This window comes from Mobula birostris, chromosome 5 (genome assembly GCF_030028105.1).
Source record: "Mobula birostris isolate sMobBir1 chromosome 5, sMobBir1.hap1, whole genome shotgun sequence".
Taxonomy (NCBI): domain Eukaryota; kingdom Metazoa; phylum Chordata; class Chondrichthyes; order Myliobatiformes; family Myliobatidae; genus Mobula; species Mobula birostris.
This window is the reverse complement of record NC_092374.1, coordinates 142,294,220-142,308,497: the sequence shown is the minus strand read 5'-3', so window position 1 is coordinate 142,308,497 and position 14,278 is coordinate 142,294,220. Positions and strand designations below refer to the sequence as shown.

At 41.1% G+C, this 14,278-nt stretch overlaps 1 long non-coding RNA gene across 1 annotated transcript in view; it reads right to left on the bottom strand.

Moving 5' to 3' along the window:
• Nucleotides 1-2,189: 2,189 nt before the first annotated feature.
• Nucleotides 2,190-14,278, bottom strand: part of LOC140197336 (uncharacterized) — a 31,730-nt gene continuing 19,641 nt past the window's right edge. The window contains exons 4-6 of the long non-coding RNA XR_011885916.1: nucleotides 9,939-10,066; nucleotides 9,636-9,820; nucleotides 2,190-4,194 (exon numbers count right to left, since the gene is read on the bottom strand). This is a non-coding gene — a long non-coding RNA (uncharacterized lncRNA). The remainder of the gene's footprint in view (nucleotides 4,195-9,635; nucleotides 9,821-9,938; nucleotides 10,067-14,278) is intronic.

Here is a 14,278-nt window from a genome sequence, read left to right as displayed (position 1 = left end):
GGACTCCCCCAACATCGGGAACATGTTTCCTGCCTCTAGCCTGTCCAACCCTTAATAATCTTACATGTTTCAATCAGATCCCCTCTCATCCTTCTAAATTCCAGTGTATACAAGCCCAGTTGCTCCAATCTTTCAACATATGACAGTCCCGCCATCCCGGGAATTAACCCAGTGAATCTACGCTGCACTCCCTCCATTGTAAGAATGTCCTTCCTCAAATTTGGATACCAAAACTGCACACAATACTCCAGGTGGGGTCTCACCAGGGCCTTGTACAAGTGCAGAAGAACCTCTTTGCTCCTATACTCAACTCCCCTTGTTATGAAGGCCAACATGCCATGAGCTTTCTTCACTGCCTGCTGTACCTGTATGCTTACATTCAGTGACTGATGAACAAGGACACCCAGACCTTGTTGTTTCCTTTGGGTTTCTTGTCTTGTGGCCTCCTGTAAGGAGATAAATATCAGGATTGCCTAGTGTAATAATCCTTTGATAATAAATGCACTTTGAACACAACAAAATAGCGCTGTGATACAGCATGTAGTGTTGGTGTTCAACAATTCTGGTGATCTGGGCATGAATCAGATCTTAGATGCTGACCATGAGAAGCCTGCAGACTCACACTCTCCTTATGACTGGAAGAGGTTTTAATTGGGTACTCTAACTTCCTCAGACATCCCAAAGACATGCTGGTGGGTGAATTTGTGACTATAAATCACTCTTGTTAAGATAGATACCAAGACATTCACCAAGGAGTTGATGGGCTTGTTAGGGAAAATAGGTTTGAGGAATGTAGTGGTTAATGGAACTGATTAGAATGTTCTGAGAACCAGCATTGATGTGATGACTGTCCATATGTTGTACCAAAATTTGAGTTGTATTCAAATGAAGATGGAAATTAAAATCACTGCACATAGAAAAATTACAGAGGTGAAAAAGCTGCTGAACTGTAAATATACGCAATGTTTGATGAAAATCAACTCTGCCATTTGCTGATGACAAATGCTGAGACAAACTAGGAGACCGAGCAGCACAAAGGTGCTGCATGTAGAACATAAGGAAAGAGGAGCATGGGTGGACTATTTGGCCCTTCAAGTCTACGTTTTTTTAGTTGGTCAATTGAATTGTGGATGATCGGAATGTGGACGTATGTGATGAGTGGATGATGTTTTCTTTCTCACATTGCTAGGTGCAAGGTCACGGAAGTTCATGAACTTTGCAGCTACAATATCTTTGATAGTTTAGTTAACTAACCCACTTCAAGTCTTACAATAAAATAAAAACAATTCTCACATGAAACTTGAAGGCTCTGAAGCAGACTTGAGGAGTACGGTTAAACTTTGAATGCCTGGTTTAGTTTTGGAGGAAATGTTACAGGATCACACAGTGTGTGGAATCCAGAAAGTGCATATTCAAAGGTAATCATTCAGTGAAATTAGACTGAATTACAAATGGGAACCTGGTTTTGCCCAGAAAATGGAAACAGCCAGCAAGGAAGCACATGGCTAACAAAAAACATGCAGCAAACCTTAGTGTGTTAAAAAATGTTGTCTAGTTCTAGTTCAGACACAAAGAATTTGTTTAATATCATTGTGGTGTCGAGGAATATTCATGAACAGTTTGCATGAAAACAAAACTAGGGAAGCCAATTGTGAATAATGGTTACGGGTACAGAATACATGAAGTATATGTAGAAGGTGATGTCATAGGAATTGGCCATGCTAAATTAGAATTATACTGAACCTTTCCATACAGCAACATACATTGAAGGACAAAGTATATCAAAGGAACTTGATGTTAGATCGTTCCATTGATGATGTCTGAGCAGGAATTTAAGTGGCATTGGTTAGATGGTACAGGTTTCATTTACTGCCCTTCATATTTACCCTGGGGAACAGATCATGGGGTTGAGATGTTTGAAGTTAATGAAAAGTAACGAAAGTGAAACCACATTGCCACTTCTGATTGCTTCAGGACAAGGACTGAATTTAATCGGCCAGAACTTGCCACCAAAGACAAAACTGGATTAGAGAATGTTATGAACTTGAAGATAAGGCTTGTTGCTGGTAGGCTGAGAAGTACTCTGAGGTGTTTCATTATGACTTTGGAAGCATTTAAGGTATGAAGGCACAAGATTCAAACGATCTAAAGTACATTTATTATCAAAGTATGTATACCGTATGCACGAAACAAAGAAAAATTAAACACCCCCAATGCAGAAAAAAAAACAAATCACACAAATGGCAAAATACAAGTAAAAAACACAGAATATAAAATGCAAAATTGAGAGAGTCCAGGCATATTCAGTTCAGCTCAGTTCAGTTCAATCTAGCACTGTGTCATTTGTTATCTGCACCAATCAAAATTACACAAAATAGCAAAAAAAAGAGTGCCCAGAAACACATCATAATATGATCTAAGAGTCCAATCCACAAACTGCAACAACTATACCTTTCCCAAGACCCAGGACTCCAGCACAAAAATCCGAGAGCGTTGAGCAAGAGGGAGATAGAGGCCACTTGAAAATAGGAAACTTCCTTCAGCAGCAATGAGTGAAAGTGAAAGAAAGAAACCAACAACACACAGACACCTTCCTCTGACAGCAGTGAGAGGCTGAATACCCGTTCACCTTACACTCTTGCATTGATGATTTCAGTCTTCCTCGATTCTTCAGTCAGCAAGGTTGGAAAGAAATAGTTAATTATGGGCTCACACTCCGTCTCCAGGCTTTTTAGCTTAAGGCTGCATGCTTCGTTCGAAACCTTGCCGAACACCCTCAGAGACAGCAGCCAGATTGCTCAATTGGCTGGAAAACACAGTACTGAAATGTAGATCACAGGCCCCAACTGCAGCAGAACCACATTTGAAAGAAAAAGAAGATGTAAAAGAAGTGAAAGAGTTTGTTTCATGAATCGTCTAGAACAGGGGTCCCCAAACCTTTTTTGCAACGCGGACTGGTTTATTATTGACAATATTCTTGCGGACCAGTCGACCCGGGGTTGGGGAGGGGGGGTAGGGTTGCCAACGGACAAGAGTAGCAGTCAAATACATTGTGTTTACCCCGAGAAAGACTACCATGACCATGAAGCCTTGCACGGGCACCAGTGCGCATGCATAACTTACGCATGCATGTGCGTGCCAATATTTTTCTACAAATCGTTATTGGCAAATCTTTTTGGGGGGTGGGGGGCGGTGTTAATCACGACCGGAATATAGGTGATAAGTGGCTAATACACTCAATTTCATTTCTAAAAGAGTTTATCTAACAAATTTAATATTAAGCACACAGTGCATATTTTCCTTGCATAAATATAGTAATAAGTCAATTATCAGGGAAGGACAGGGGAGCTTGAAGTATCTGTTGAATGAACTTCCAGTAGAAGTGGTAGAGGCAGGTTTGATATTATCATTTAAAGAAGAATTGGATAGGTATATGGACAGGAAAGGAATGGAGGGTTAGGGGCTGAGTGCAGGTCAGTTGGACTAGGTGAGAGTAGCATTCGGCATGGACTAGAAGGGCCAAGATGGCCTGCTTCCGTGCTGTAATTGTTATATGGTTATATAAGTCACTTATAAGTCAATTGCATCATAACACTTTAAGTAACGTTTGGATATTAAACACACAGCACATATTTTCCCCATATGAACATATAAAATCATTGCAACACTCCAATATCGCTGAATCAGTGGGAGCCCTGGGCCTGTTTCCCTGCAGCAAGATGGTGCCATCGAGGGGTGATGGGAGACAGCGATACTCGAAGGGGGTTCCTTATGTCCAGTCTATTACGCAGTTTAGTTTCCATTGCATTCATTGCAGAGATATGTTGGAAATGGAAGCAATGTTTTCAGTGCTTTCACGGCTATCTCAGGATATTTAGCCTTGACTTTGATACAGAATGCCGGCAGAGATGTTATGCCAAACATACTTTTCAGCCCAGCGTCATTTGCAAGCTCGAGGAGTTGATCTCCTTCCTGCGCTGACATAGATGACTCATGGGTAATGACCTCGCGTGCGTTCAAGCTCAACAGTTGGGGTGACAGCGAATGAGGAAAGGTGCAGCTGACTCCTATCGCCAAATCATATCATTTCCTCGTGGCCCGGTAACACATGCTCTGCAGCCCAGTGGTTGAGAACCGCTGCTCTAGAGGATGTCATCCTTGGTTGTGTTCTTCGCTGGTGCCATCTTCTTCCAGCTTCAATTTAATTAAAGGAGAATGGTTCAGCACAGCTCCTTGAAACACATCTTATACCAAGGAAAAGTTCACTACTGAAGGAAAACAGACATTCAAGGTATTTGAGAATTAAATAAAGGTATCACTACTCTGAAGGTTGCAGGTGATATGAAGATTGGTGGTGTCTAGATAGCATCAAAGACTGGCAAAGAATACAGTAGGATATACACTCAGTAGCCACTTTATTAAGTACCTGAGTGTACGTTTGTGGTCCTCTGCTACTATAGCCCATCCACTTCAAGATTCAAAGTGTTGTGCATTCAGAGCTGCTCTTCTGCACACCACTGTTGTTACACATGGTTATTTGAGTTGCTTTCACCTTCCTGTCAGCTTGAACCAGTCTGGCTATTCTCCTCAGAACTCACTGATTAATCAGGTGTTTTTACCACAGAACTAACACTCACTGGATTTTTAAATTTTTTTTTTACTACCCTCTGTATAATCTAGAGACAAACATGCATGAAAAACCCTGAAGACCACTAGCTTCTGACATACTCAAACCACCCCGTCTGTTACTAAAGATTTCTTCCCTTTTCTGATGTTTGGTCTGAACAACTAAACCCCTTGACAATGTCTGTATGCATTGAGATGTTGACACATGACACACTGATAATAAATTTGCATTAACAGGCCGATGGACCCAATAAAATCGTCACTGAGTGTTGATCAGTTGCAGATGCAGACAGAGAAATTGCTGATGGAGTTTAACTTGTACAAATGTGAAGTGTTGCATTTTAGGGGATCAACTGTAAAGAGACTGTGCACTGTTAATGGGAAGTCCATGGTCACCAGAAAGTAGCTAAAAAAACATTGATGGGGAGGGAGAGTAAAGAAGGAATTTGACATGCTTGCGTTTGTCAAGGAATTGAGTTCAACAGTTGGCAAGTTATAGCTGTTCACTAGAACAGGTAAAGAGGTAAATCTACTAAGCACACTTCTGCTGAAAAAATTATTAATACTTAATTAGTAACAGTACAACAATATATCCAAACTCATAGCATGTGGTGCACATACTCAGTAACATGTTTTCCCTATAAAAGGTAACTATAAAGTTAATTGATCGATGAGTTTCAAGTCTTTCAGATTCCTCAATTGCAAAGCTGTGACCCACCTGCGACCGACAACAAATAGGTCAAGCAGCATTTGTGAGAGTTTTTCCAGCAAATGATTGCTTCATAGAAACATAGAAAATAGGTGCAGGAGTAGGCCATTCGGCCCTTCAAGCCTGCACCGCCATTTATTATGATCATGGCTGATCATCCAACTCAGAACCCTGCCCCAGCCTTCCCTCCATACCCCCTGACCCCCGTAGCCACAAGGGCCATATCTAACTCCCTCTTAAATATAGCCAATGAACTGGCCTCAACTGTTTCCTGTGGCAGAGAATTCCACAGATTCACCACTCTCTGTGTGAAGAAGTTTTTCCTCATCTCGGTCCTAAAAGGCTTCCCCTCTATCCTCAAACTGTGGCCCCTCGTTCTGGACTTCCCCAACATCGGGAACAATCTTCCTGCATCTAGCCTGTCCAATCCCTTTAGGATCTTATACGTTTCAATCAGATCCCCCCTCAATCTTCTAAATTCCAACGAGTGCAAGCCCAGTTCATCCAGTCTTTCTTCATATGAAAGTCCTGCCATCCCAGGAATCAAGCTGGTGAACCTTCTTTGTACTCCCTGTGGCAAGGATGTCTTTCCTCAGATTAGGGGACCAAAATTGCACACAATACTCCAGGTGTGGTCTCACCAAGGCCTTGTACAACTGCAGTAGTACCTCCCTGCTCCTGTACTCGAATCCTCTCGCTATAAATGCCAGCATACCATTCGCCTTTTTCACCGCCTGCCGTACCTGCATGCCCACTTTCAATGACTGGTGTATAATCCAGTATCTGTGGTCTCTTGGGTTTCCTACAACAAATGAGTTTGAATTCTGAATCAAAATAAATAATATTACTGTATGAATTAGTGAAATCGTGAGACTGATCATAAATTGGGTGATCAGGGTGGAGGAGCAACACTTAATATTCTGTCTGGGTAGCCTCCAAATTGATGGCATAAATATTGATTTCTTCTTCCAGTAAAAAATTTCTCTCCCCCCCCCCCTTCTTTTATTCCCCACTCTAACCTTTTACTTCTTGTCACCTGCCTATTACTTCCCCCCTGGATCCCCTCCTCCTTTCCTTTCTCTTATGGTCCACTCTCCTCTCCTATCAGATTCCTTCTTCTCCAGCCCTTGACCTTTTCCACCCACTTGGCTTCACCGATCACCTTCCAGCTAACCTCTTCCCCTCCCCCACCATTTTATTCTGATGTCTTCCCCTTCCATTTCAGTGCTGAGGAAGGGTTGCATCCTGAAACATCAACTGTTGATTCATTTCCATAGATATTGCCTGACCTGCTGAGTTCTGCCAGCATTTTATGTATATTGCTTTGAACTTCCAGCTTCTGCAGAATTTCTTACGTCTATGAATATATGTAATTTAATTGGAACCCTGAATTGTCCTCCACCCATGGTACAGACTGAAATTGCAGAAAAATAATCATATTGTACAAAATTGTGTGAAATTCGGCTCTCTTTTTTTGAGTTGCTGTACAATTCACAGTCTTGTTGCCCTAGTTCTGGGAAAAACTGAATGATCAATAAACAAGAGGATAAACAATTCAACACCTGCTGACAGGATTGATAGACCAATTTAGCATTCCAAAATCACTGTCTCTGCATATTTTATATCTTGATGTTAGAGCTACAGTATGCCTGTGCCAGGGTATATTTATAAATGCCTTAAAATATATTGTCATGGGAGCTGGAATCATCTGCTAATTTGCCATCAGAAAGTGTTAGCTTTTTGCATGGGTACTGGTGCTCATTCCTGTGATCTTAGTGAAAAAGGTTGATATCACAGCATCCATCAAGAAGCTGGAGTGGACAGTGCACATGGATGAGTGATGAAGATCTGTGTAGAGCAACCAGCTGGTGTATTCAAGGACACTTTCAACCTCTCACCCACACACTGAGCTTCCACGTGCTGCAGAATGTGAAGGAAACAGTGACGTGGCTTAAGAGCTATTGTCCAGTCACTCTTACATCTGTTGTAGTGAAATGGTTTGAGAGGCTGGTTATGACAGAAATCAATTCCAGACTCTGAAATATCCTGAATAATCTTCAATTTTCCTATTATCACAAGAAGTTCACAGCATCTGCGATTCCTCAACCTGACCTTTCATTTCTTCTTACCTGCCTTTCCTATTAGATTGTTTCCTCTCCAGCCCTTGACCTTTCCCACCCACGTGGCTTCACCTATCACCTTCCAGCTAGCCTCTTCCCCCTCCCTTCATCTATTTATTCAGGCATTTCATCCTCAGTTCTGAAGAAGGGCCCAAAACATCAACAGTTTATTAATTTCCACAGATGATGCTGGACCTGCTGAGATCCTCCAGCACTTTATGTGTATCGCTTTGGACTTCCAGCATCTACAGAATTTGTATGTTAGTGAAATTGTGTCTATACTATGTCAACAACTTCCTGTATCCTTGATGTGCTGTTCCAACTCTCTGATCTCCTTGTATTTAAATGAACCAATTTAAAGTTTGGAGCCCTCTCAGAGGATGATAAATCAGCTATATTATCAGAAAGTTTAAGCCTGAGACCATAAAGGAGATTTGTGGAGTTGGAGTGATTTGAGCATTGTGTTCTTTAAAGTAGCACAAAATATTGCCAAAACTCAGAGTAATCCCACAAAATTAGCTTATGCTATTATTGAACAAAATTTCCTGAAAAAGAAGCTAAACAGAAATTCTGGACATCAAATTTCTGAATATAATGTCCAAAGGATCAAAGTTAGCCTCAATGTTTGCATCAAATTATGTTTGATATTAATTTCACTAAATGCATTTAAATGTTTATTATTTGGTATTGGGATGCTATCTTTTTACTTCTCAGCGTAACCATTCAATTACAAGATATCTCAGATATTTTGATATAATGAGACAATGAGATATTATGAGTAAAAAGTGTACTAATGGTGAAAGTATTCAATCTATCCCTCATATGGGTTTAAATATACAATATTGTGCAAAGGTTTGAGGCACAAATATAGCTAGGCAGCCTGAGATTTTTGCACAGTACTGTAGTAATTTTATGTATTGCACTGTACGGCTCCGGCAAAAAAAAACTAATTTCATGACATATTTGAGTGATGATAAATCTGATTCTGATATGGGCCTGTATTGTGGACTGAGAATTGAAAGAAGGCAAGGAGAGAGCAATCATCGTTGGGAAAAGAGGAAGGAAGAGGGAAAGGAATGGGAAGCACCAGAGAGGTATTCTGCCATACGATTCGAAAATGGACATTGAACCTATGAACACACAAAATGCTGGAGGAACTCAGCAGACCAGGCAGCATCTATGGAAAAAAGTCCAGTTAATGTTTCGGGCTGAAACCCTTCAGCAGGACTGGAGGAAAAAAGCTGAGGAGTAGATTTGAAAGGTGGGGGGGTGAGGGGTGAGAGAATTGCCAGGCAAAATCATTTGAGTTAGCCCCTCCCTTTCCTTACCCCTGTCACTGCACTGTAGAACTTTACATCATTTTTATAGAGTGGTTTACATATAATCAGTGGCCATTTTATTAGGTGCAGGAGGTACTTAATAAAGTGACCATTGAGTTTATGTCGGTCTTCTTCTGCTGCTATAACCTACCCACGTCAAGGTTCCACATGTTGTGCATTCAAAAATGTTGTTCTGCACACCACTTGTGTAACACTTGGTTATTTGAGTTAATGTCACCTCCTCGTCAGCTTGAACCAGTCTGGCCATTCTCCTCTGACCTCTTTCATTAACAAGGCGTTTTCACCCACACAACTGTCACTCACTGGATTTTTTTTAAAAATTGCACCAATCTCTGTAAGCTCAAGACTGCTGTGTATACCTGATTAATATATTTGATAAATTATATCTTTGATTACATGTGATCAGATGTTTGGATGAATGAGCAGGTGTACAGGTGTACCTAATATAGTGGCCACTGAGTGCATAACAGTGACTAACTGAAAGTAAACCACATCCTTAACAAGCAAATGCAGATTTTTGCTTTGCATTTACAATACTTAGGACTGATATCAACAACTCAGGTAGAAATGTTTCAGATGCTGGGGAATAAAATCACCTGGAGCACCTAACAAAATTTCCTGCATTAATTTTGTTCCCCATGATCTTAACTAACTAGTTTCACTATACAAGTCAGCAGTATTTTTGCCTCAGGTTACAAAGTCCTAATTAAAAGGTCAAAAACATGTTCTGATCCTGTTAGATTCTTCTCACTAACTTTTAACCTAAAATCTCAAACTTCCTCCCTCAATCACAGAAGTAACAACAAAATTACAGTCTCATTTTAAATTCATAATATTTACCTATCGCCCATATGTATAGCACCTCATTGCCACTCTACACTGGGGATGAAGACTCACAATGTGCAATCTCATTTCCAATACTTAGAAGACAGAGAAGTTTTGGCATTGGAAGCAACAGGTATAGAAACAATTTAAACTTGTGCAACGATCTGCTGGAGGGAATCAATGGATCAGGCAGCATCTGTCTGAGGAAAGAAATGGCAACATTTCAGAATGAAACCCTGTGCCAAGCCATTCTTCTAGCAGATTAAAACTTGTTTTTGTTTTAATAATTCCCTTGGATACAGATGTAAAACACTTAACCTATTAATCAATGCCACCTCTCAGAGCTATCTCATCACACCCATTCTCTCACTATCAGAATCAGGTCAAATATCATCGGTATCTGCTGTGAAATTTGTTGACTTTGCGACAGCGGTACAAGGCAATACCTGATAATAGAGAGATAAAAGAAAACTGTGAATTACTGTAAGTTTATATATATTTTTTTTTTTTAAATAGTTTATATATATATATATATATATATATATATATATATATATATACATATACACACACACATATATATATATCCTTGTATATGAATCCTGTATTTCCTCCTCATGGTAGCAATGAGAAGAGGGCATGTGAGGTCCTTAATGATGGATGCTGTCTTTTTGAGGCACAGCTCCTTGAAGATGTCCTCGATACTATGAAGGCCATGATAGAGCTGACTGAGTTCACAACTTTCTGCAGCTTATTTTGATCCTGTGCAGTGGCTCCGCCATACCAGACGGTGATGCAGCCAATTAGAATGCTCTCCACAGTACATCTGCATTTCCCTACATTCGGATTCTCATGTACCCAGCAGCAGCATAGGCAACTTAGTAGAGCTTTGACCAGCAGCCAATTGGCTTTTGGGACTGATTAGCAAGAGCAAATTACGGGAAGGCGGGGGTAAGCGCTGTGGCTGTCATCTGCGTGGACATAGTCAGAGTGGTGGTCTTGAAGCTTTAGCCCTTTGAGGCTTCAGCAAGAAGAAACTTCACTCAAAGAAAGAAAAGCTCACATTTTTTCATTCTCTATATATCTGCTCAGCGAGGGACCCTAGGGATGCCAGGCAGGATAGTGAAATGCTTCTCATGCGGGGTGTGGGAAGGCAGGGAGACCTCCAGTGTCCCTGACAACTACATCTGTGAGAAGTGCATCCAGCTGCAATTTCTAGCTAACCATGTTAAGGAGTTGGAGCTGGAATTGGATGAACTCCAGATCATTCGGCAGGCTGAGGGGTAATAGCTAGGACATATAGAGAGGTAATTACGCCCAAGATGCAGGACACAGGAAACTGGGTGACAGTCAGTAAGCAGAAAAGGGGTTAGCAACCATTACAGTGTAGCCCTGAGGCCAACCTCCCCCCCCCTCACAATAGGTACATCACTTTGGATACTGTTGGGGGAATGATCTAACAGAGCAGAGTCACAGTAGTTGGGTCTCTAACACTGAGTCTGCCTCTGAAATTCAGAAGGGAAGGGGGCGGAAGAGGCATGCTGTGGTGATAGGAGATTCATTTAGTTAGGGGAACACACAGGAGGTTCTGTGGCTGAGAACAAGATTCCTGGATGGTATGCTGTCTCCTGGGTGCCAGGGTATCTCAATTGAGTCCTTAGCATTTTTAAGTGGGAGGGTGAACATCCAGAAGGCATGGTCCATGTAGGTACCAATGACATGGATAGGACAAATGACAAAGTTCTGTTTAGGCAGTTCAGGGAGATATGTGCTGTTACAGGGTAGAACCTGCAGGGTTGTGATCTCAGGATTGCCACTCATGCCACATGCCAGTGAGGCCAGATTAGGAAGATTATACAGTTTAATACTTGGAGTTGGTGTAGGAGGGAGGGCATAAGATTTTTGGATCATTGGCCTCTCTTCCAAGGAAGTTGGGACCAGTACAGAAGGGACTTTTTGCATCTGAACTGGAAGGGAACTAATATCCTAGCAGGACGTTTTGTTAATGCTACTCAGTGGGGTTTAAACTAGAGTTGTAGGGAGATGGGAACCAGAGTGCCCGAACACTTAGTGGAGTGGTTGTGGAGGCAGATGTTGGTAAGACCCCAGACAAAATAAGGAATCAAAAGGTTGAGCATGGTGTGACTAGTGTCCTGAGCTGCGTATATTTCAATGCTGGAATTATCCTAGGAAAGGCAGATAACAGTACTGAAGATAAGCGAGCTTGTTTACAAACAGAGACAATGTGTAGTGAGAAGATTCTGTGGATAGGGCAAAATTGCAGTCAACAGGATGAGTTGCAACGTAAAAGGTGGGCAAAATCGAAAAGGGTGAATGCAGGACTGAATATGTTGCCTCTGAATGTGTACAGAATATGGAACAAGGTAGATGAACTTGCAACACAGTTGGAAATTGGCATGTATAATGTTATAAGTATCATTGAACCATGGCTGAAAGATTGTAGCTGGGAGCCTAATGTCCAAGGATAGACATTGTATCAAAAGGATGGGCAGGAAGGCAGAGGGTATGATGCCGCTCTGCTGGTGAAAAATGAAATCAAATCATTAGAAAGCAATTACATAGGGTTGGAAGGTGTTGAATCATTGTGTCATTATGGATAGAGCTAAGGAACTGCAAGTGTAAAAAGACTCGAATGGGAGTCATATACAGACTCCCAAACAGTAGTAAGGATGTGGCCTACAAATTACAATGGGAGATAGAAAATACATGCCAAAAGGGCAATGTTACAATTGTCATGGGGGTCTTCAATATGTAGGTAGATTGGGAAAATCAGGTTGGTGCTGAATTACAGGAGGGAGAATTACTAGAGTGCCTCCGAGATGGCTTTTTAGATCAGCCACAAGAGATCAACTTTTCTAAATTGGGTGTTGTGCAATGAACCAGAATTGATTAGAGAGCTTAAGGTAAAAAAACTCTTTGGGGCTAGTGATCATAATATGATCAAATTCACCTTGAAATGAGAATGAGAAGCTAAAGTCAGATGTTTTGGTATTACAGTGGAGTAAAAGGAATTCCAGAGCCATGAGAGAGGAATTGGTCAGAACTGATTGGGAAAAAAAAAACAAGGCAGGGATGACGAAAGAACAGCAATGGCTTCAATTTTTGGAAGCAATTCGGAAGGCACAGTATATATACATCCAAAAGAGGAAGAAGTATTCTAAAGGAAAGATGACACAGCAATGACCAACAAGAGAAGTCAAATCCAACGTGAATATGAAAGTAAGCTAATGTTAAAGAGGACACAAAATGTTTCTTTCAGATACATAATGTGTAAAAGAGGAACAAGGGTGGATATCAGACCGCTGGGAAATGATATTGGAGAGGTAGTTATGGGAGGCAATGAAATAATGGATGAACTGAATAAGTATTTTCCATCATTTTCTCTGTGGAAGGCACTAGCAGTATGGTGGAATTTCCAGCAGTCAGGGTTATAAAGTGTGTGAAGCAACCATAACTAGAGAGAAGCTTTTTGGGAAATGGAAAGGTCTGAAGGTAGATAGGTCACCTGGATCAAATGGTGTACACCCCAGGGCTCTGAAAGAGGTGGCTGAAGAGATTGTGAAGACTTTAGTAATGATCTTTCAAGAATCAGTAGATTCTGGAATTGGCTGTTGTGGTGCATTTGAATTTTCAGAATGCCTTTGACAAATGCCACACATAAGACTGCTTAACAAGCTAAGAGCCCAGAGTATTACAGGAAAGATTATAGCATCGATAAAGCATTGGCTGATTGGCAGGAGACAAACAGGTGGAATAAAGGGACCCTTTTCTGGCTGGCTGCTTATGACTAGTAGTATTCCACAGGGGTCTGTGTTGGGACCAATTTTTTTACATTATCTGCCAATGATTTGGATGATGGAATTGATGGCTTTGTTGAAAAGTTTACAGACGATGTGAAGATAGGTGGAGGTGCAAGTAGTTTTGAGGAAGCAGAGAGACTATAGGAGGATTTAGAGAGATTAGGAGAATGGGCAAAGAAATGGCAGGTGGAATACAGTGTTGGGAAATGAATGGTCATGCACTTTGGTGGAAGAAATGAAAAGATTGACTGTTTTCTAAATGGAAAGACAATACAAAAAACAAAGATGCAGAGGGACTTAGGAGGCCTTGTGCAAGATTCCCTAAAGGTTAATTTGCAGGTTGAGTCTGTGTTCAGGAAGGTAAATGCAATGTTACATTCACTTCAAGAGGACTGGAACATAAAAGCAAGGATATGATGTTGAAACTTTAGAAAGCACTGGTGAGCTCTTGCTTGGAGTATTGCGAGTAGAGTTAGGCCCCTTATCTTAGAAAGGATGTGCTGAATCTGGAGAAGGTTCAAAGGAGATTCACTAACTTGATTCCAGGATTGAATGATTTTTCATATGTTTTTTCCATATAATGGTTCTGGGCAGGTATTCATTAAAATTCAGAAGTATGAGAGGTGACATTATTGAAACATATCGAATGGTGAAAGGCCTTGATAGAATGGATATGCAGAGGATGATTCCTATGGTGGAAGGATCTAATACCTGAGCACACAGCCTCAGAATAGAGTGGCACCTTTCCAGAATGGAGAGGAAGAAAAATTTCTTTAGCCAGAGAGTGGTGAATCTGTAGAATTCTTTGCCACAGGCAGCTGTGGAGGCCAACTCTTT